Here is a 25,182-nt window from a genome sequence, read left to right on the forward strand (position 1 = left end):
AACAAAGCTGATTTTGTAAAACATAACCATGACTGACAGAATAAATGATGAAATTCTATTTTCTCTAGGAAGGGTTGATGCCAAGAACACGACAGCAACAGCAGTGCATGTGTTATGATCTATATGCCACACAAAATTCTGTTCTCAAGATAAAAGGAAAATCTCTTCTTATAATTTTTAAATAATAGATAGTTCTCACCCTCCCCCAAAAAGGAATAAAGGGAAAAATCACCTTGAAAATCTTGTACACCTGTGTGGCTAGTCAATTCTTCACAAGGGATCATGATCTAGTATGTATTTCCACAATATAATTCTGTTAGACAGACAATTTGTTATGCCTGCAATGGATGTATGGGAAACAAATGGATCTGTGCAGACATCCTCTGAACACACACACATTTCACTCACTGCAAGGCAAAAACATCATCATCTGTCTGTCATCAAGAGACCCCAATGAAGATATTGCCAAGATATCTCTGGTACACAATAGCAACCCTGACATTGAGAGACGCTGGCACTCAGTGTAAATAACCTATCACAAAACTACATAAAAATGGCGCTAGACCAGCCATAAAAATGTGACAGAGCAGCCCTTGATCATTCGTTTCCTGGCTCCATTTCTAAGAGTCCTTGAGATGGGCTTCATCACACAAATTGTTTTCCAAATAAATAAGAATATTATAGGGAGCTAGCAAATTCACAATACAGAAAATAACTGAATTGTAGAAATACACACTGGGATTTTAAAAGTCAGTATTTTAGAAAGAAAGCAATTTTAGATGTGCAGTAAAATTGAGAAGTACAGTGAGTTCCCATAGCCTGCTCTGCCCAAATAGGCATAGCTTTGACTAGTTGGAAAAACTTATTTTACACCTATAAAATTACTTATACATTGTAATCTCAAAGCTTATACTTTATGTTAGAGTTTACTTTTGGTATTGCAAATCCTGTGATTTTAAACAAGCATATAGAAAGTATGTAAGTATAACACAGGCATATAAAATGTGTGTAAGTATAGCATTCATCCATCATTGTGGTGGTGTATAAAGCAGTTGCAGGGCCCTATAAACCCTTTGTGCTCTGATCTTGGCCACCTGTCTTTACTGTTTACGGTTTACCTTTTCCACAATTCCATTTCACTGGAGTCATGCTCCCATCCAGTGATGGTGGGGATGCAGCCTTTGGCTCCTTTCATGTAGCAGTGATTGTCAGGTCAGTCTTCCATGTCTTTGAAACATTTGATAGCTCATTTCTTTATAGTCTTGAATAAGACTTCATTGTCAGCAGGTACCATTTTAGCCATTAAATTACTAAAGGGTATTTTCAAGATGTTTTGTTGATTGTTTAGTTGAATTTTTTTCTTTCTTTTTTTCTTCTTCAGAGTCTTACTATGTAGCACAGGCTGGCCTCAAACTTACTATATGTCCCAGGCTATCTCTTACTGGATTTAACAATATTTAGAAATCAGCTTCCTAAGAGCTAAGATCATGAGTGTATATCTCCTCCAAATTTTGAAATTATGAATGATGCTGCTGTAGGCAGTTATGATCCAAGTTTTGTGAGTGACATGACTTTTGAACTTCCTTGAGAAGATAGCCTGGGGCAGGACTACTGTATCATATAATTTCTAACAGAGAAAAACTGGTCAGTGAGATGGAGGAGCAAGAAGGCAATGGATTTTGTCACCAATCCTAGTGACATCCATCAATTCCCAGAGCCCACATGGTAGAAGAGAACCATTTCTCACAAGTTGTCCTCTGACAACCATGTGTGCACCATTGCACATGTGCACACATGCACACATATATGTATATGTGTGTATATATATATATATATATATATGTTTACATATATCTATGTATTGTATTCTCTCTGTATCATATACATGTGTGTGTTAAATTTTTCATACAATATATCTTGATCATATTCTTTCCCCTCCCTGAGATCCTTTACAGACCTATTCACCAGACTTTTTCTTCTTTCTCTCTCATGATCTTATTAAATGAAAGCAAAACCTGTTTTCAAAGTGGCTGTAGCCTTCGAATTAGCAAAGGCTGGGAATCTGTACGTGCTCAGTACATTCACTAGAATTTACTGTCTGTCTAGTTTCAGGGCATTCTAGTATGTGCATGGTGGTGTCTTGTCTCAACAAATCCAGACCTGATGCTCCACCTTGACTCAGCCTCTGCAAGTGCAGATGCCTGTGCTCACCGTGGTGACTTAGTCACTGCTCATGGGAAGATTTGCTAAATCATTCTTGACTATCATTCTTGTCAGCCTACATTAGCCTCTTCCATGTGGCACCCTGGTCAGGGACCTGATTTCTAAGCTCTACTAGCTAATATTCCTTTCTTAGCCTTGTATGAGAGGCTGTCTCAGAAAGCCAGCTAGCATCTCTAGGAGATGGGAAGTGAGTACATAAATTGAAGTTCTCTGTTCTTGCTACACCTGTTATTACAACCAGAGAGAGCAAAAAGTGCAGTGAATAGCCCCATATAGCATCTATAGCCTCTGGATTTCTCTAGACAAATAGATGCACCATGGCTTTGCACTGTGGGGAAATAAATCAAAGGAACAAATGATGGCTCCTTTCTGAAGAAGGAAAGGACTGCTGCTTTAGAACTCTACTACATCATCAGCCATGACTCCTAGCACAAGCATAGTACTTTTGGCTCTAAAGACGTGACTATTATTTAGAGAAGGCTAGAGACAGTAGTGTACTTAGAGCACATGCAGGCAACATTGCAAGTTGATAGCACACTGATTCCTATGATCTTTATAAATGAAAAGATTCGTAGATGATGATATTGTAAGCAAATTAATACGCATGTTCAAACAAGAATGTTCATTGAAACTGAAATAATGAAAAGGCTCATTCATCATAACATACATTGTTTTGTTGTTACTCGCTTATAAAGAAATACATTTGTATTTGTAATTTTTATTCACAGTTTATTGTGATTGATTGTCTAAACCCTTCACCCAGTCATTTATCAAACTTGGGATATAGGGCCAGAGACATTTTGGGGTAGTTATGGGACCCCTAGATTGAGATTTAAAATAATCTGTGAAATAACAAATCCACATTACATCCTCTATAGCATAAATTACATTTGTTTTGCTTATTTTATTTGTAGTAAATTAAGAACATTCATGAAAGAATCCTCAGAAGAGCCCATCTAGGATTTCTGGTTTTCCTAAATACTTTCCGTTATCTAACCCGAGTTTCGTTTGAAAATAGTATTAAAGGCAATTTTCAAAACCTTAAAAAGCATTCAATTTAGCGTCCACAAAAATGAGATTTATTTTAACAACTGCATTTTATTTCTTTAGCATTTACTTTTATAACAGTGAAATGAAAAATGAGCAGCATAAGCCACTGAAATGTTAAACAAACATCATTTAGAGTAAAACTCAACTCAAGTGCAGAAATGCATGATTGCTCTTGAGATCGCTTGTTCCACAAACATCTTCATGTATATTAGTTAGGACCTTCTAGTGCGCCAATGAAATACCATAACCAAGAACAACTTGGAGAGGAAAGGGTGTCTCAGCTTACACTTCAACATCGTAGTTCATTGTCTAAGGAAGTCATGGCAGGAACTCAAGACAGGAACTGAAGCAGAAGTCATTGAGGAATACTGCTTACTGGCTTGCTCCCCATGGCTTGCTCAGCTTGCTTTGTTATAGAACCCTGGATCACCTGGCTCAGTGATGGAACCACCCACCTCAATTATTAATCAAGGCAATGTCCTACAGACTTGCAAACAGACAATCTGATAAAGGCATTTTATCAATTAAAATTCCTTGTTCCCAAATATGTCCAGAGTCTGTATCATGTTGACAAAACCTGGGGGTTGGGGGTAGCTGAACAGATTACTAAAGTCCAGGAAAATGGTCAAGTGTGGCGGCCTATTAAGGAAACATCAATAATAAAGGTCTTATGGTTATCTTTCCCAAAATTATTATGACATTAAAAACTAGAACTAAATTTTCTTTAAAATAGTTTGGTTTGGTAATTGCACATTGGGTGTCTTACCTCGAGGCAGAACATGGAAGGACCATTTTGCCTCTGGAAATAATTTCACATCCCTATTCATAGAAAGAACCAGCCACTCTGCTAGAGAAAAGAGAGATTCTGACCCATCTGCTACTGTGTCAGTGAGCTCTGGGTATACTTTGTTCCTCTCACTCACACTTACATATCTACTAGAGGCAAATATCTTCTGTGAATTCTTCTATGTGAGTTCATACTCTGGGAATCGTTATTCATTTATATCAGTGACTTGCAAACATTGAGAGTATAAGAATTGCCTAATGAGCCTGCTAAAATCTAGATCAGAGACCTAACTAAATATTCTGAATAAAACTAGAAGTCACCCAGATAATCAAAAAACTTTGAACAATTTTCCAGATATAACCATCAAGGGTTAGTTCTCCCTTCACCTGCCTTTCTACAACCTCCTTCGTTCTTGAGATAAATCATGATCTTCTTCTTCTTAAGACCTCTGTACCTCTGTATTTGTCAGGCACTGGCACAACCTCTCAGGAGACAGCTATATCGGTTCCTGTCAGCAAGGTCTTGTTGGCATCCACAAGAGTGTCTGGCTCTGGTGGTTGTCTATGGGATGGATCCCCAGGTGGTGAAGTCTCTGGATGGTCATTCCTTCAGTCTCTGCTTCATACTTTGTCCCTGTATCTCCTTCCATGGGTATTTTGTTCCCCCTTCTAAGAAGGATCGTAGTATACACACTTTGGCCTTCCTTCTTCTTGAGTTTCATGTGTTTTATGAATTGTACCTTGGGTATTCTGAGCTTCTGGGCCTATATCCACTTATCAGTGAGTGCATATCATGTGTGTTCTTTTGTGATTGGGTTACCTCACTCAGGATGATATCCTCCAGATCCATCCATTTGCCTAAGAATTTTATAAATTCATTATTTTTAACAGCTGCGTAGTACTCCATTGTAAAAATGTACCACATTTCTTGTATCCATTCCTCTGTTGAGGGACATCTGGGTTCTTTCCAGCTTCTGGCTATTATAAGTAAGGCTTTTATGAACATAGTGTCCTTATTACATGTTGGAGCATCTTCTGGGTATATGCCCAGAAGTGGTATTGCTGGATTCTCTGGTAGAGAAAGTACCCAAGGAGCTGAAGGGGTTTGCAGCCCCTTGGAGGAACAACAAGATGAACTAACCAGTATCTCCAGAGATCCCTGGAACTAAACGACCAGCCAAAGAAAGCACATGGTGGGATTCATGGCTCTAGCTGCATATGTAGCAGAGGATGGCTTAGTAGGTCATCAATGAGAGGAGTGGCCCTTGGTCCTGTGAAGGTTATATGCCCCAGTATAGGGGACTGCCAGGGCCAGGAAGCAGATGTGGGTAGGTTGGTGAGCAGGGGGAAGAGAGATGGGATAGGGGGTTTTCAAAGGGAATTCTAGGAAAGGGGATAACATTTGAAATGTAAATAAATAAAATAAAATAAAATAATAAAAGACCTCTCTAGCCTTACTAGACTCTTGCTCTCTTGCCTCCGCCCTGCAGAAATGCTTCGACTACCCATAGTCCTTTGTCCCAGGCACTGGCTCCTCATCCCACTCGGGCCTATGCCAAAGATGTAAAATTTGGTGTGGATGCTTGAGCCTTAATGCTTCAATGTGTAGACCTTTTAGCTGATGCTGTAGCTGTTACAATGGGACCAAAGCGGAGAACAGTGATTACTGAACAGAGTTGGCTAAGTCCCAAAGTAACACAAGATGGGGTCACTGTGGCAAAGTCAATTGATTCAAAGGATAAATTTAAAAATATCGGAGCTAAACTTGTTCAGGATGTTGCCAATAGCACAAAAGAAAGAGGCTGAGGATGGCACCACCACTGCCACTGTTCTGGCACAGTCTATGGCCAAGGAGGGCTTTGAGGAGATCAGCAAAGGGACTAATCCAGTGGAAATTCGGAGAGGTGTGATGTTGTCTGTCAATGCTGTAATTACTGAACTTAAGAAACAATCTAAATCTGTGACAACCCCTGAAGAAATTGCTCAGGTTGCTACAATTTCTGCAAATGGAAACAAAGACATTGGGGACATCATTTCTGATGCAATGAAAAAGGTTGGAAGAAAGGGTATCATCACAGTGAAGGATGAAAAAACCCGGAATGATGACCTAGAAAATATTGAAGGCATTAAGTTTGATAGAGGATATATTTCCCTACATTTTATTAACACATTAAACAGTCAAAAGTGTGAATTCCAAGATGCTTATGTTTTGTTGAGTGAAAAGAAAATTTCTAGTGTTCAGTCCATTGTACCTACTCTTGAAATTGCTAATGTTCATTAGAAGCTCTCGGTCATAATTGCTAAAGATGTTGATGGAGTAGCTCTAAGCACATTGGTTTTGAACAGGCTAAAAGTTGGTCTTCAGGTTGTAGTAGTCAAAGCTCCAGGGTTTGGGGACAATAGGAAGAATCTCTTTAAAGATATGGCTGTTGCTACTGGTGGTGTGGTGTTTGGAGAAGAGGGGTTGTATTTAAATTTTGAAGATGTTCAGGTTCACAACTTAGGAAAAGTTGGAGAGGTCATTGTCACCAAAGATGATGCCATGCTTTTGAAAGGAAAAGGTGACAAAACTCAAATTGAAAAAAATGTATTCAAAAAAATCACTGAGCAGGTAGACATCACAACTAGTGAATATGAAAAGGAAAAGCTGAATGAGCGACTTGCTAAACTTTCAGATGGAGTAGCTGTTGAAGGTTGTAGGGACAAGTGATGTTGGAGTGAATGAGAAGAAAAAGTTTTAGATGCTCTCAATGCTCTAAGAGCAGCTGTTGAAGAAGGCATTGTTCTAGGAGGGGGCTGCACTCTGCTTTGGTGCTTCCCAGCCTTGGATTCATTAAAGCCTGCTAATGAAGATCAGAAAACAGGTATAGAAATGATTAAAAGAACACTTAAAATTCCTGCAATGACAATTGCTAAGAATGCAGGTGCTGAAGGATCTTTGATAGTTGAGAAAATTCTACAGAGTTCCGCAGAAGTTGGTTATGATACCATGCTTGGAGATTCTGTGAACATAGCGGAAAAGGGAATCATTGATTCAAAAAAGTTTGTAAGAACAGCCTAACTGGCTGCTGCTGGAGTGGCCTCCTTGCTAACTACATCTGAAGCTGTAGTGACAGAAATTACTAAAGAGAAGGACCCTGGAATGGGTGCAATGGGTGCAATGGGAGGGGGTATGGGAGATGGCATGTTCTAACTCCTAGGATAGTGTTTTGCCCTTATCAATGAACTATGACAGGAAGCTCAAGGCAGGTTCCTCACTGATAACTTCAGAGAAGTCACCTGGAGAAAATGACTGAAGAGAAGGCTGGCTGATCACTGTAACCATCAGTTACTGGTTTCCTTTGACAATATATAATGGTTTACTGCTGTCATTGTCCATGCCTACTGATAATTTATTTTTTATTTTTGAATAAAGACATTTGTACATTCCTGATGCTGGGTTCAAGAGTCATATACAAGTGTCCTGCTTTTTTAACTTAGATTACTGAGGCATCTCTACTGCTCTGTTGGCATCAGGACTGTAGCGCTGTCACCACATGAGAAGTTCAGAAGCAGCCTTCTGTAGAGGGTTGGAATGATTTTGTACAAAGTAGAGAAGTATCCAATTATGTGACAATCTTTGTGTAATAAAATTTTATTTAAAGTTAAAAAAAAGAAAAAGGCCTCTCTATATAGAGTTCATTTTCCAAGAATTGTTTTCTTATACAGCTTGAACCAAATGCAACTTCTTATGAAAATCTAATTTTCCCAGGGGAATTCCCTATCTCTGTTGATGAATTAGCAACTCTTACTACACTTTACAACATGTGATGTTCTTGTTCAGTGTTGGCTCCACACCCTCATCCCACTTCCAAATTGGAAAATCTAAGAAAGATACCAGGTTTATGTTAGTTAGTGTCATACCCTTGATGCTTTCCATTCGATTAAGCAGAGCCACCAGGCAGCATCATTGCATGAAACACTAAATGAAGAAATGTTCACACACAAATCCATTGATGAGAGGCAATGGTGCCTTATAAAAATCTTTTTGCAAAGTGTGTTTTAGACATGGGTTTGATGAGGAACAAGAAGGAGGTAAGTTCAAAAGGAAATGCAGATGGTTCACTCTTCAGTTTGCTATAGAACACAACCTGAGATAAAACACTAGCTTAGTGTTGAGTTGACTGTCACATGGTTTTCCTCTTCATACTTTTTTGATCTGCACATTATTCATCAACATATTTAATTTTTATAAGTTGATGATCTTATTGTTATGAGTGAGTACATACACACTGGGCCAAGGAAACTCTGTGGAAATTATATCTGAAAGAAATAGTTAAGAAAGAAAAAGAAATGGATCTGATGATCAACCTTCATCATCAACTAGACTAGAGTTAGAATGACCTCTGAGACACTCTTCTTCTTGTATCTCAAAGGGTATTCCCAGAAAGGTTTAACCAAGGGGGAGAAAATTCATCTTAAATATAGGTGGTACCATCCCACAGGCTGGGATCTAAGACTGAATGAAATGGAACACAAAGAATGAAGAGCTGAGCATCCATCTCTCTCTGCTTCCTGACTGTGGACAAACAATGACCAGCTACCTCAGGCTCTTCGTCATTCTTTTCTTATCATTATTGACTTTATTATCAAATATGAGTCACAAACTCTTTCTCTTTTAAATATGCTTCCTCCTTTAAATAGGTCAGATATTGTCACATCAATGAGAAAAATAAAATGAAAAAAAAAAAGGATGAGAAACATTACTTTTAGTGGTTGTTATATTTACATTTATGTAACTTCTGGTAAGCACTGAATACGCCTCTATGAAGTTCTAGATACCTAACGTTCAAATAAAGAGGAAAACAAGCAGTGAGCCTTCCAGCTGTTTTTAATTCATTTGGCAACCTTGCAACAACGCTTCTCATTCCTCATAGACATGTGACAGCAAGCATTTTGATCATCTTAGTCACAGTGGATTCAGCCAGATCTCGATGTCATCATAAGTAAACTAATCTAAGCAGGTCTTGCCTGGTTCAGCTGAGGTTTGCTGCTGTCATAGGTGTCCTGCTTGGAGCTTGAAGTGAGGCTGGGCTTGCAAATTCACAGAAATGATTGAATCACAAGAATAAATGTTGGCACAGGTACATTTTTTCAAGCCTCTGGACCACATTGCCTAAAGCCAATTATACACCTATACTCAGAACCCAAAGACAAAGGAAATCCTTCATGTCACAAGCAAAACTGGGAAGTGTTTAACCAAAGGAATTGAGATGTGGAGGGGAGGGAGAATGAGAGCCTAGGTTTAATATACTGTGTTAATACATACCAAGAAGCATGGATCAGAATAAGCATGAATCTAGTAATAAACAGTGTCAACTGTGAGAAAATAAAATGTATTCATTTCTGTTTGTATCTGTGTTTAGCGCAACTCTTGTGAATTATTTATATCAATAGCAGAGCTCACTATGTTTTCTTAAACTGTCCTTGTTGGTCAAATTTAAGACCTATAGAAGGTCTGAGAGCACTCCAGAAACCCTTTGAATCTAAGTCAGCACAGCATTAGAAAACAAAGACCACTTAGGGTTTTAATAGCATTAGATAACAGCTCTGGAAGCAAGGGGCCTTGGTGCTATTTTAAAACCACAAGGCATTAGAATACCACAAGGAGAATGCTGTGAATTGCATCTCCATTCTTTATTACGATGCCCCGTGCAATTAGTAGGATTTCTATCAGAATAAATAGTAATTTGGAATTCATCCAAATTAAAAGCTCAAATGAAAAAGGAACATTAGTGGTGAGTAGAATGTTAAAAGAGTCAAACTTCTCTAGGGCAGATATGTCTGTGCAAGTTGGTGCAATTTAAATGAAATCAAGAGAACCCGTGTGGAGTAAAGTTGAATAAATAGACAGGAAGCTGGCAGGAAGAAGAATCTAAACAGGCCGCCAGCCAGAAGGGCAATTCATGTCTAGTTTTCTGAAAACTCCCAAAAAAATCAAATTACATTATACATATATCATCATGAAGACTGAATTGATATCTTAAATAGAAAAGTAAATCCATAAAGATAGGTCATTAAGTATTTCATGACATGGGATTTGAAAAAAGCAATGCTGTAGAATGTAATGAGTTGCTTCCTTCTGTAGCAGGGCAATTCTGGGAATATGCTGAATAGGGAGGTGGGGAAGACCGTCTAATATCAACCACCATGGATACTCTTTCCCAGGAATGCAAATGTATATATGTATGCACGTATTCACATATGTGTGTATATAGCTATGTATGTACCTCGCTAAAAAGAATACAGAATATTTGATTACTATTTAAATGGAAATTTTAAAAAATTTATGTGTCTGGGTATGTTGCCTCCATATTTTCATGTGTATCTGTATATTATGTGCAACTCTGTCATCCTCGGAGGCCAAAACAAGGTGTCATGTCTGAAGTTATAAGTGTTTGTCAGCCGGGCGTGGTGGCGCACGCCTTTAATCCCAGCACTTGGGAGGCAGAGGCAGGCGGATTTCTGAGTTCGAGGCCAGCCTGGTCTACAGAGTGAGTTCCAGGACAGCCAAGGCTACACAGAGAAATCCTGTCTCGAAAAAACAAAACAAAACAAACAAACAAACAAAAAAAAAACAAGTGTTTGTGAGCTGCTATGTGAAGACTGGGAATTAAATACAGTTCCCCTGTAAGAGTAGTTGCTGCTCTTAAGCACTTCACCATCTCTACAGACCTGTAAATGGTCCTCCTCCTCCTTCTTCATCCCTCCTTCTTCATCTTTCTTCTTCTTCTTCTTCTTCTTCTTCTTCTTCTTCTTCTTCTTCTTCTTCTTCTTCTTCTTCTTCTTCTCCTCCTCCTCCTCCTCCTCCTCCTCCTTCTCCTCCTCCTACTACTCCTTTTTGGACAGATTTTTAATATTTTCTTTTCATCCTTGAAAAAGACTGCTACCATATCTAATATATATAATATATATTTATATATATTTCTGTTTGTTATGGATACTTCAGAAGGACAGACTTTAAACATTTGCCAAGAACAGTTAACTCACAGATAATCAGGTCCTCTTTTACTATTCAAGTAATATCTTGAATATAAAAGAATATTGAATATTCTTTTACTATTTCTTTATTTGATCTTATGCTGCCCAAACTGAATTTGGAATATATTATTATCTTGTTGAGTACTAAAAGGCAAAAGGAGAGCCAAATCTTTTTCTTACACTACATATATACACTGCATATATAGGATTTACCTTCTCTAAAATCTAAACAGGTTACTTACTTTATGGTAGAACCATCTGCAAAGATTTCCAACTGGAAATGTATTTTTCTTGATAACAGGTTGGAGTCATGAATCACTTGGTAACTCATTAGAGTGACTAGCATCAAAGAATCCCACAGGATTTGAGGGAAAGGGTAGTTAAGCAATTAATGAAGTTATTTAAAATCCTGATTTGGTTGAGCCTGCTTTGAAGACTGCGAGGGATTAATATTGATTTAATAGGTCATCAGTTTCATGCCAAGAAAGAAAGGAAAAGAAAAGAGAAGGAGAAGGAGAAGGAGAAGGAGAAGGAGAAGGAGAAGGAGAAGGAGAAGGAGAAGGAGAAGGAGAAGGAGAAGGAGAAGGAGAAGGAGAAGGAGAAGGAGAAGGAGAAGGAGAAGGAGAAGGAGAAGAAAGGAAAAGAGATTGTGGCAGAAGTTGAAATGTAAAACAGTTGTCCATCAGAATCATATTTTATGTCTGTAGATAACACTGTTATCATCTGTACCATTATATCACCACATAAAACCTAACATTATCAAGCTAAAATTAACATTGCTGTTATTTTTATTAGAATAATTAACTTTAAATGCAGCCATCCTCTGGCTTGATTTATATTTTAGTTGCTAGTATCTTGTACCAAGAGGGGATAGATCAGAGTATAAGCACTGTCTGATGAGGGATAACATCTTAAAATTAATATGAGGTTGTGTCTGTGGGGATGGCACTGGGTATTTTTAGGGGGTATTGTTCTCATTTGCCAGCATCCAGTCTGTTTTAGCTCCTTTCCTGGAGTTGATCTGCACATCTGTGTTAGATTCAGAGGCCACTTCTCAAATGCCTAGGATTCAATGCTATATATTGGTTGAAGTGACTGACAAAGGATTCTATCTAAGACATTTTAGTACTTTCTTAAATTGTATCAAAATCTATTTACATATGTTATAAACTTCATATTAATGTATTTGAAAGGACATCATTATTAGCAAGCTTCATCTTAAAGTCAAGAACTACAATCTCAAAACATTTTGTAATATTTAAACCTTTATTATTTGGATTAATAACCGTCATTATAACCTAAAATACTCAGAAGACTCAAAACTCCCTAGTTTGATTTTTTCTTCCTGATATGTCTCTTGTTCATGAATGAAACACTCTGAAGTAGGAGTGGCTTTAAATGATGATGTCTGAGGTTAGTTTTAGAGGGAAATATTAGATCATAACTGTGATTTATTTAGCATAGAAGACTACTCACAAGTCAAACTGTAATAATACTTAAATATAGGAAATCCATATTATTATATATAAAAGTTATAGAAAATTAGATTGTCAGGGCAGCAGGCATCATCTTCAGTGGAGTAGCCACTGATGTTTTCCTTGCTCCATTAAATGCTCAGGCAACAAACTCTAAATAAACTCCATGTATCACACAGAAAAAATAGAAATAAGAGAACTCTTTTAGGAAAGGGTGTTTTAACCAGAGGGTGGGTTGGAGAGGAGGGAGTAAAAATGACTAAAATACATTATATAAATATACAAATCTGTCCATCAATTAAAAATAAAAATTTAAATGAATGTTTGATTTGATTCTGAAACCTGGGTCAAATGAAAACTTAAAAGGAAATGTGGGGATGAAGCATTCTATTTCCAGGAAGCCCTTGTTCTCTAAAAAGTACCACGATGCCTTCTAAGAATGCATATCTTGTCTAGCCTTTATCAGAAGACAGTTGCTGCTGAAGACAGATTACTATCCCTTTTTTTCATTTCTGCCAATCCAAAGATCCTTACTAATTCTGTACAGAAGAACCACTTTATGTTCTTCTTGTTCTTACTTCTTCTTGTTCTTGTTCTTCTTGTTCTTCTTCTTGTTCTTGTTCTTCTTCTTCTTGTTCTTCTTCTTCTTCTTCTTCTAGTTCTTGTTCTTCTTGTTCTGATTCTTCTTATTCTTCCTCCTTTTCCTCCTCCTCCTCCTCTTCTTCCTCCCTCTTCATCATCATCATCATCCACTTTAGCTTATAGTTTTAAGTATGACAGTCATGCTGCCACTGGAGTTTAAGATGGTTTAAGGTTTAACTCATCAAAGGCATGGGAGTCACTGATAGTGTTATTGGAGGTTGATAGTGGTATCGGAGATTGATTGTTAGCCTACTCTAACACCCACATCATAAGTAATGTCAAGATGTTAAAATGCCTGTTAATTGCATATAAACAGAAACAAGTAAGGCCAACAAAATGGAGAAAGAAGGGTTCTTAGATAATACTACTTATACAAAAGAAAGCATTCTATGCTACCACAATTTATAGCTTGACACCCATGATAACCAACAGAATTTTACCCCTTTAATAACCAAGAAAATCTGGTAGGCAATCATGTTATCACATAAAGGATTAGAAATACTATGAAAAAATGGATGTGTCTAAGTGTATGCTATTTCTTCCTAATTCTCATTACATCCTCCCAATCTACCATTTCATAAAGGAACCAAGAACCTATTGTTATCAACCTTGAAATAAGTTGTTTTGTGCCAGGGTTAAAGACTCTGCAAAATAATAATCTGACTACTGTGTTCCAGGAAATTTCTCAGTAGAATTCTCATCGAACAGTGTTATCTGCTGGGAAATTGCCTCTTCTCAAGAATGGACATTTCAGTGTTCATCTCCTAAAAGGGTATATTCTTTTCCTCCGTGGTTGCATCTCCCCTCATTATTACAGAAGTGGCCAGAGATACTTGGTTTATTTACAATGGTACTTCTTATAAATCCAATTTCCCGGCATTATAGCCTGTCTGTCTCCATAAAAGCACCATTTAACCTTAATTTTTCCCTTGTCTATCATTCTTTAATCAGTGTCTTCCCTCTCCATTGTCCCCTTACTTCTGTGATATTCCCTAAAGAGTTATTCTACTCCTTTTAGAGAGTAGCCTGCTCCCATCTCCATGTGTTCCCAATACATGTCTTTACAGAGACATCCTTATCATGGTGTTTGACATAGTGTGGCTAACACAGTGCTGTGTTCACCTCACCATGTCATCTTCATGGCACACAAAAGCACATACTTCTCAGCTGCTACTGGAACAAACGGGCTGGATTCTAACATGTGGGGCTATGAGGATCTGCAGGTCTGAAGGTCTCTGCCAGTGTTTACTTTCCCTTCTTGGATGAACATGAAAACCATGTCTTCAGATGGTAACAGAAGCAAATGGAAGGAACTCAGATTCCCCAGTTTTCTGGATGAGAGAGAGAGAGAGAGAGAGAGAGAGAGAGAGAGAGAACTTCCTGGCAGTGGGGTTTTACTCTCATGCCAAGCTAGTGACCTTTTAGAGTTTGCCTATGCAGCACTTGTAAACACCTACAAAACTTCTAGTTCATTTTCAGAAAACACTCTGAGACAGACCTTAGGTTATATGAATTATTAGAAATGTTATATATCACTTGTGCTCTACAATAACACAGGGAAAGAGACTAATAGTCTAAGGTATTAAACAATTTATACATCCAATGTAGTCCTGGTATTTTCACCAACCCCCGCTCCTTTTTCCTCCATATACAATTTTTCATCTCTTTTGCAAAGTTTTTTTTCCCCTGCATATATTTTTAAAGCATGTTCAGTAATGCAGTAATGTTGAGATAGCTGTATGCTGGGCCTTTCTTTGGCTGTGACTTTTTTTTTTTTAGAAGCCAGTCAGTTGCCTGGGAGTGATTAGAAACACCAAGAAACCACTAATGGATTAAAGGGGACGTATTTACTCATGTTCACACTGTCATGTCCATGGAGGGGCCAAGTGCTGTGGGAAGGGAAGGCTGGTGAATGAACTTGTGCAATGCTGGTAGGCAGGTAGTTACGTAACACAGGAGCTTCAGAAGCTACAGCAGGTCTGCCAGGCAAAAATGAGGTGCTGTTAAAGGGCACTGTGAGCCAATAAACATGGAGATACCCCGAGAACCTACAGTGCTCCAGCCAAGTGTGAAGTTAAGAATATCTATCTATTTTTCTCTAAATAAATTCTGGTAGAACGATATCATTAGACCACTGAAACAGCAAACAGTAGGGCTCTTCTATCCCGACTTCCAGTTCATCATGGCAGGCGGCCATTAGGAGCTAACAGGGCTCTCCTGAGAGTCCCTGCATCCTCGGAGGCCAATGAGATCCATGAGGGAGGGTAAGCATTTAGTAAGAAACAAAGGACAAATGGAAGCTTGCCCACACGCCTGGCAGATCTGGCTTCTAGGGCAGATACAGACTTTGTGTTCAAAGACTCAGATTAAATAATCCAACTTGGCTTCCTTAAACAATGTCTGTTGGTAGCTGTTCTACGTTGGGCAAGCAGAAGATTTTCTGTGTTACTTGGCATAAAGATGTGCAAAAGTTTCCTAATATGATATTCCTGTAGCTGGGGAAAATGAGTAACTCCTGCCACGCAACCCTTGTAGGATCATGTGCTAATGAAGAAGATGTTCTAATAATTAGGCCTGGAGCCCACTGAATGTAACACCTTCCAATTAGCACTCCCCAGCTTGAATACTGCCATTATAATTAAACAACAAAGACAAAAATGGGTATCAATCCACATAATAGAAAATAATTGATGAAGTTGGAGGGCGTGATTATTTGTGATTACTTTACAGTCATGCACAGAAAGCAGGGGACCCACAGCTAGTGGCTAATCTCTGGCTACCTCTTTGAAGATAATGAAATTGGCTTCCTACTGATGATTATTCATTAACAATTAATTCTTTCTCAGTGATCTGCCTCATTTTCAGCTTCTCACTACAAACATGCAATGGAATAATTACAAGTGGAAATGAAAAAGCAATTAGTGGCAGATAATGCCAGCATCTGATTAAAAAACAGTAGAACAGATTACCGGTTTCATAACCGCGAGTCTGCTGCCTTCAGCAGGGAGGTGTAAGTCACCCAGTTAGATGGTTGGTTATACAGTACTTCAAGCTGTGCCTTGTCTTTTATTGCCTCCCTTCCATCATGGTCTGCCACGTTCCTCCGTCACTTTTATTCTAGGGTGCATTGGGTGTTGTAAATACTCTTTAAAGCATTTCACGTGATTTTTGATCCTGCATGTTAGAATTGTAAAAGGGTTCAATCTTACACCTTGATGACTAAGATATATGTCTCTCCGTGTGTGCCTTTATATGGCGACAATGGAAAGCACCATTGCTGGTTTGCCCACTTGATTTTCATTTTAACTTTCATTTCGTGTCTTCAGAAGAAACATGCTTCTAAATCCATGAGTCCAAAACACTGAGTCGGCTTCTGCAGCCCAGTTTCCTTCTTCTCATTAACCATGGTTGCCTTGGCATGATTGGTTCATCTAAGCATGTTCAAAGGGTAAAACAGGAGCTGGTTGTAAGTGGAGTTTCGTTTAACAGTGTCATTGGCTGAGATGGTTCTAGATGCTGCATAAATAAGCTTTTAAGGAAAGCCTCATAATTTCATCATTTCCCATTATCTAACTGATGTGTCTGAGATAGGATTCAAAATACTTCCTAAGATAGGGACCTGCTAGGGAGTGCCTAAACCACCTCACTTTACAAAGTGTTTATATATATATATATATATATATATATATATTATAATTAATTGCATCATTTTCCCCTTCCTTGTCTTCCCTCCAAATTGCTTTGCTCTCTTTTAAATTCATGGCCTCTAAACATAAATACCACCTTTTCGGTCTGTATAATATTACCAGTATGTATACATAAATAATTTAGAAAATATGTCAGAATGAAGATCCATTGAGATTCTGTCCTAGAACTTGACATGGCTTCTTTATAAAAGAAAGGGAGATGTGTCCACTTTTGCTATTTTCAGACATTGGATTCTGAGACAAAATGTCTTCTGAACTGGGGAATCATTTGGTCATACAATATTTCACCAGATCCATGAGTGTCAAACAAAAAACAAAGACAAGTAATACCAATTAAGCCTACTTGGAGAAGCTCTTTCAGCTGATGCGCACTGTCTCTGCGCCTTATGACTGGTTGAATGGCTATTCAGATTATTTATTATGGTCATTAATTTTGGATATCATTCTTGAATATAACAAGGCATTATGAAGCATTTTTACACGCTGGGAACTGTATGAAAGATCCATTGACAGTAAGTACACATGGTATGCCAACTTTCAGTGAGCTTAATAAACACATGGAAGGAAATGAATGGGATAAGAATGTTTGTGACATTTTAGGGGCATTTACAGGGTAAGAGAGAGCACTAGAGGCTGTAAGCAGGGGCAACGGCTTCATAAAAAAGCTTCATAAACAGATGATGTCTGACTCGAGTCAGCTTTGGAGGAGAAACAGATTAATTTTTGGATAGGGGATAATGAAACAAAGGAGACTCCAATAACTAAAACAAATGAATATGCCACAGGTAGGAAACAGCGTGATGTGTCTGGAAAATTAGGAGGGTAACAAATAACTGGAGGGTTGGCCATCTAGATGAGAGAATAAGGAGACAGGTGGGGGGGGGGTCTATCTCAATGAGGACTTAACATTCAATGCTTATGAGGTGAGATGCCATTTTAACAAAAGGCTTTCTATTTGCTCAAGTGGGGACTTACTCAAGGCACTTGATCAGAGTTTAAAGCTCACAAGCTACTCCTACATAGTTTCAGGAGTTCCCTATAAAATCTAAACATTGTGTGAAACATGATTGTGAATCTTTTGTAACAATGTAACAGTATTGAAGTTAATAGCAGCTGGTCTCTCTTTAATACACTCCTAGTAAACCATTCATTCTGCCCTATCACTGGAACCATTCAGGACTATAAGAATTGAAGAGTGGCCACTTTTATAAATTAATTACTTCCTCTGACTGTGGAAAGCTAAGTCCAACAGGGGTCATTGGCTTTGTAATCTTCATAAAAAATAATGTGGCATCTACGTGCTTCAATATTTCCAAAGGCTAGTTGAATCTATTACGTGACTTACCTTGGTGGCTAACATTAAAGAATAAGATCAATAAACTAGAAACCTATAGGAACTATGACTCAATGTGTCAAAAGACATGGTCATGGGAAATGAAGCACAGCCAGTATTTTTAGGTGAGGAGTGAATTGTGGGTATTCGAAACTCACAAACTAAAGAATTACATTTAAATAAATCTCATAGATATGAGGAGTCCCAGGTCAGGAATGGTAGTGTCACAGTGAGGTAAGCCAAAAAAGATGGGGCCCACCAACCTTGAATAAGTTTTCATTTTGCATTGAACTAATGGCATTATGAATTCGTTGCTTGAGGAAAGGGAGGAGAAATGTATGATGACAAAGCCTGGGGAGCCATAGCTTTCCTTGACTCTGATATTTATTCCCATTTTCTGTGTGACGTGGATATGTGCTGGAGGATGGGGGTTGTAGTTCAGTCCATGTGGAAGCCAGAGTTTGGCATCAGGGTTTACATCTTTGATCCCTTTCAATATTACTCTTTGAAACACAACCTCTTACTGACCTTAGCTTACTGTTTTAACTAGACTGACTGGCTTGTGAGCCTCTGGATTCTGCCTGTCCACACCTCCATGCCCACTTCCCCCGACAGAAACACACATGCAAACTCAAGCAGATACACACATAAACACATACACAGTGTGTGTATGTGCAGGGTGTCTATGACTGCAGCCATACATTTGCTAGTCATCTATAATGTGGTGGCATTTGGAACTTTTGACAGGATGTTCCAGAAAGAGGAGAAAAGAAACTCAGAATCAAGAAAGTTGAGGACTATGAAGGCAGGAGGCAGAGTACAAAGGACCAGGAAGTAGCTACATAGTGGTAGGAGGAAAAGTGGGGCAGGCATTTGGCTAACGTCCAGGCACATGATAAATGGGGACAGCTGGTACTGCAAATTCATTCTAGAGGAAAGCTAAGGAGAGGAGATGAACCAAGCACTGAAGAGAAACTGTGTGGTGAAAGAGGCAAGGGTGCTTTTGTGGATGGAATTTGAAGATTATTAAAAGCTACTAAGAATTGCTTGAAGAGAAAAATGATAAAAGAAGGGATAAATGGCATGATTATCCCAATAACGTGGGAGACCGTGAGATCACAGGCACAGCTGTTTAGCTTCTGAAGTTTATAACAGAGAATGCAAACACATGGGAGCTTTTCTAAAATAAGTTAATAGATGATATATTTCAGTTCAAACTTCATAACTCAAAATGACTAGAAAACAGTTATCCAATAATAAGTGTAAAATAAAATAAAGAAATGGGGATATAATAAACTTAAAAGACAAAAGTCACAGACAGAAATGAGGGAGAGATCTGTCAAAAATGTAAACAAATAAGATGTATTGACTATTATTTCTGAAACTTGGCCAAAAGAGATTCTTTTTGAAAAGAAACATGTAATGAAACAAAGACAACTCAGGAGTGTATAAAAGGTACTTCTAGAAGAACACACTTCTAAACTTTCCAAACAAGAATAAAGTATTTTAAAATTAATAAAACATAAAATTAATTAAGAGCTCCAGATTATGTTTAACCAAAATTGTTCCTGTCTAAAGGAAATGCAGGGACAAAAATAGAGCAGAGACTAAAAGAAAAGCCACCCAGTGACTGGCCCAACTTGGAATCCATTCCATGTGCACACATCAAAATCCTGACACTATTACTGAGGCCATAATGTATATGCCGACAGAAGCCTGGCATGGCTATCCTCTGAGAGGCTCTACCAGCAACTGACTGAGAAAACTGCAGATATTTATAGCCAACCATTGGATTGAGGTCAGGAACCAATATGGAAGAGTTAGGGGAAAGACTGAAGGAGCTGAAGGGGATGGCAACCCCATAGGAAGAACAACAGTGTCAACTAACCTGAATTCCTAAGAGATCCCAGAGACTAAGCCAAACACCAAGGAGCATACATGGGCTGGTTTGTGGCCCTGGGCACATGAGTAGCAGAGGACTGCCTTGTATGGTCTTAGTAGGTGAGGATGCCCTTAGTCCTATGGAAACTTGATGCCCCAAGGAAGAGAGATGCTGGTGGGGGTGAGGTGGGGGTGGGTGGGCAGGTGGGGAAGCACCCTCTCAGAGATGGGAGGAGGAATGAAGAACTTGGGGAGGGGAACCAAGAAGGGGGATAACTTTTGGAAGGTGAATAAATAAAATCATTTAATAAAGATTTTTTTAAAAACCTCCAGAATAAGAATTCTTGATGGAATAAATAATTTAACTAATTTTAAAGATTATTCCAAACCATGATGACGTAACATTCATGGTATCTTTAACACAGAGAATCCTAGTATATAATATGAAAGACAGAGATAAGAAAAGCACAGGGAATTGGGAGAATTGGTGATGTTCTCTCTGGCTTTGAAGGAGTACCACATGAAGTTTCATAAGGCTGAACAGGATATAAGTGATATTACTAATGTATTTATTTCATACGTGGCAGCATCACAAGTTTAGGAAGAGAGGATTTATGCTATTTATATTTATTAAATATATTTATTATTCATTTATGAATATCTAAAAATTAACACACATGAACCATGTTTAATAATTGCCGCAGACATGATATGGGTGATATCATAGCTCACACTGTCACAACATTTCCTGAGTAAGTTGAGCTCAATAGCCTTTCAGAAGGACCCACTTTAAAAGTATTTAAATATGAGTGGGAACGATATTTGGTGACATGGACCAAACTATAAAACTGTAGTGCTCACCTATTTCCGAGACTCATTTTCTTTGCCAGGTATTTATGGGGAGATCTATCACTAAGTATTTGAAATTTTCAGGATATTTTATTTACTTCATTTTAATGAGTTTTTACAAGGTCATTCAGAGCAATATACCAATCCAGTTTGCTGTATCGGGTCCATTTGTCCCACAGAGTTAAAAGTGTATTCATCTTACCCACTGTTCCTATTAGGTGGATAAATGGGGATTTGCTTGCCTTGAGATGACAATGTTAGTTCATTTAAAAGAGAAAATACATCTTTAACAAGATGATTTGAAAAAGCAATCCAAAGTATGTATTTGTTCTTACACATCGCGTAAGATTTATCACCAAAGACACGAAGCTTTTCTTCAAGTTCTTACATGAACAGCAATGTTTGAAATCAGTGCCGGTGTTTTTGTAAAGCTGAGAAGAAGTTGTGGATTTAATTTGCTATCCATAATGTGGTTGATGATCTATATTTTCATTAGGTTCTTTTATTAAATCTTTTACAAACATCTCTGGTGGTGAGAACTTCCCCCATGTGTGAAACAGTGAATAGATCTTGCTTCCAGTACAACAGCTTGAATACATGGAACAGTCATTCTTATTGGATACCATTGCGTTAGCACCATCTGTGCATAGCACTGCGCATCCCTAACACGTGACTGTGTCTTGAAGTTAGCAACAGTTTTAAAGTCTCCTCTGGAGTTGTAAGAGTTAACAAAGATTGGCCCAGCAATATGTTCTATTGGGCTTCTTTATTACGACAAGCACATAGGCTCACTTACAGTGCTGGCAATAGGTGAATTCATCTTACTCCCCAGCCAGTGTGTTGGATATCATTATATAGGGGAAAGCAAAGACTGTTGTTTCTGACGAAGTTGCTCTATCAACTTCATTCCCCTGCTTTGCTGCACAGATAAGCATCCACACCATTGGCAACTTCGTTGGAAATTGTCCCACCAATTGCTTGAGGTATTACAACTTTGCCAATTCAAACCGGGGCTCCTGCAACTTGGCAGTTACACACACACACACACACGCACACACCCCAAGTTGATATTTCTGAGGCCTGAAACATCCTCCTGTTTCAATTTTTAAAACTCAGTCAGACCTGAACAAGAATGACACCAACAGACATGCTAATGTGGACAGGAGAAAGTTCAGCAGTCCCCAGTTCTAGACAAAGAACTACAGGAAACTAAGGAATTCTGAGACTGGAGAAATAGTCTTCACCAGAGAAGAACAACACTCCCAGGTGGATACTCAATGCCAAGTGATCAGAGTGTTAGTTAAGCAAGGGGGTTACATGGGAGGGGTTGGAGGGAGGAAACAGAAGAGAAGAATAATGTAACCACATTCCAAATTAAAAATCAAAAAACCAAACAATGTAATACTTTCCTGGGTAAGACTTTTGAACTTTCAAAACTGATGTCTGGGTAGGATTTTTTTTTTTTTTTGTAACTACAACTTTGTAACACCCCATATATACTACACCCAGTGATGAAGTATGAATCCACTGACAGTCTGTAAAAATTCAAGCTTCAAATAATAATCACTCACACTGCAGCTACTTTTGTTTTGGGCACAGCTGGTGATTTTTAATGGCAGCAGATGGTTTCCGGTGATTCATCAATTTGGTCTTCCTACTATCCTGAAAATGTAGGGGTGATTTCATCCTGACCATCATCGAACCAACATCCCAATAACTATTATTAGCATGATGCTTTAAGGACATATTTATAAACTACAGATTCATAATGGAGCAAGAGAAAAGAAGACCACAATGCACTTCTGTTGGGGATGCAGCCGGTAACTGTTACTTCGAATTGTGGAAGTGATCATTGATCAATGTTGAAAAGAAATAATGTTGAAGACATTCCATGCTTGAGAATCCATAGTAATAATCAATTAATCCTTTTTATGCTTATAGCCTAATAGTTTAACTAAGGATATTCCAATAGGTGTTTCTGTACCCTGTTATGGTATGCACATAGTCTACTTCATACACAATGCGCACTTGCCTGTTTTGACACATACCATGTAAAATATTCTTAAATCACAGTTTTGAGCAAAATTTAGTTCTTTAATACACATTTATTTATTTTTTTTTCATTTTTATTAGGTATTTTCTTCATTTACATTTCCAATGCTATCTCAAAAATCCTCCATACCCCCCCCCACTCCCCTACCCACTCACTTCCACTTCTTGGCCCTGGTGTTCCCCTTTACTGGGGCATATAAAGTTTGCAAGACCAATGGGCCTCTCTTTCCAATGATGGCCGACTAGGCCATCTTCTGATACATATGCAGCTAGAGACACGAGCTCCGGGGGGTACTGGTTAGTTCATATTGTTGCTCCACCTAAAGGGTTGTAGATCCCTTTAGCTCCTTGGGTACTTTCTCTAGATCCTCCATTGGGGGCCCTGTGATCCATCCAATAGCTGACTGTGAGCATCCACTTCTGTGTTTGCTAGGCCTCGGCATAGCCTCACAAGAGACAGCTATATCAGGGTCCTTTCAGCAAAATCTTGCTAGTGTATGCAATGGTGTCAGCGTTTGGAGGCTGATTATGGGATAGATCCCTGGGTATGGCAGTCTCTAGATGGTCCATCCTTTCGTCTCAGGTCCAAACTTTGTCTCTGTAACTCCTTCCATGAGTGTTTTGTTCCCAATTCTAAGGGGCAAAGTGTCCACACTTTGGTCTTTGTTCTTCTTGAGTTTCATGTGTTTTGCAAATTGTATCTTATATCTTGGGTATTCTAAGTTTCTGGGCTAATAACCACTTATCAGTGAGTACATATTTAATACACATTTAAATCGATATTTAGTTGTATCTACTGTAGAGATTAAAATAAATCCTATGAGATGCGTATGCTATGATATGTATATATGCATATACACTTGAAAGAAACATGTTAAATTTAAAACTAAATAATAACGTCAGAACCTTTGTGATTAAATTTCAGCTTTAACGCGTGCGCACTGTGGAACACCCAGCACCCTTTCCAACTAAGTCTTACTTGTTTTACCCATAAAAAGAAACACTAATAAGATGTTCAATAGAAGGGGCTCTGTGGTCCAGGCTCCAATGTAGGAAAGGAGGAAGACCATGGGATACAAGACAATTTAAGGAGGCACAGACTGGTAAGACTCACTTGACTTACTTTGGGAGAAGGCTGGCAAACAGCCCACTATGATAGTGGATGCCAGCCAATACCTATCACATGCCAGCACGCACAGGACTCACACAGGCAGGCACAGGCACACAGGAAGAATGGTGCACAGGATTCCTAGAAGTAGGTAGGTGGATCTATAGTGGACACACAGGAAGGCTCTCAAAGGCAAATACTGAGTGAGACCTTTGACTTCAAGGCCAAACTATACAGATCTCCAACAAAAGTGGCATCCTTCTAATGGCATCCTTCTAAATAGTTAGACAATACATTACATCACAGTTTACTTTGGCATTCCTTGCACAGGCATGCCAGCCATTTTGTGATGACACTTTCCCAATGATCAGCATTGGCCATCTTGACCCACTCTGGAGAGCCATGTTAGCTCCATGTAGGGTAAGCACAAACTTACCCTTATGGCCCTCTGTACCCAACAGGGTTATGCAAGGATCAAAGGAAACTATCTATGTGTCTGGAAGATAAGGAACCCCTAATAAATCTTGACGGTTGTAATGATATGAGTTAGATTTAGGAGGGTAAATGCATGGTGACTCTAATCAGAATGTTAGCCCATCAGCTCCTCTTGCTGGTTAATAAAGCAGCTAGCTAGCAGAGAATGTAAGACAGGCTAGCCTGGCTATGCTCAAGGGTCTTCCAGGCAGAGGAGTTAATAGCTAAAGCTGAACATCTTATTGTCAAGGTTTTGCAGAGTCTTATTTGCTCAAATGGTTACATAATTTCCCACAGTTTGCAATTTACTATATTGAGGATTCCAATCTGTCAAGTGCTGGCTACCCTCGCTGCTTTAATGCTGAGATCTAAATTAATTCCTGCAGTAGTTCTAGAACAGCATGTGCAAACCATCACTTTCCCCTCTTAGTTCCAAGATGTAGATTTATAACTATTGTATTTTGCTGTCGATTACAAACAAGCCAAGAAACAAACAAAAGGCCCAAGTTAGCTGCAGAAGAGTAATCTCTCCAGGATTGATCTAGTATGAATTCCCCTCTACTGAACATTCCTCACTTCTAA

The 25,182-nt window shown here is 38.6% G+C and overlaps 1 pseudogene; it reads left to right on the forward strand.

Annotated features, from left to right (window-relative positions):
• The first annotated feature begins 1,523 nt into the window (after positions 1 to 1,523).
• On the forward strand, positions 1,524 to 7,252 carry LOC110290370 (60 kDa heat shock protein, mitochondrial-like; annotated as a pseudogene).
• The last annotated feature ends 17,930 nt before the right edge of the window (positions 7,253 to 25,182 follow it).

Source organism: Mus caroli, unplaced genomic scaffold (assembly GCF_978045245.1).
Source record: "Mus caroli unplaced genomic scaffold, Mus_caroli_1 scaffold_2, whole genome shotgun sequence".
NCBI classification, from domain to species: Eukaryota; Metazoa; Chordata; class Mammalia; order Rodentia; family Muridae; genus Mus; species Mus caroli.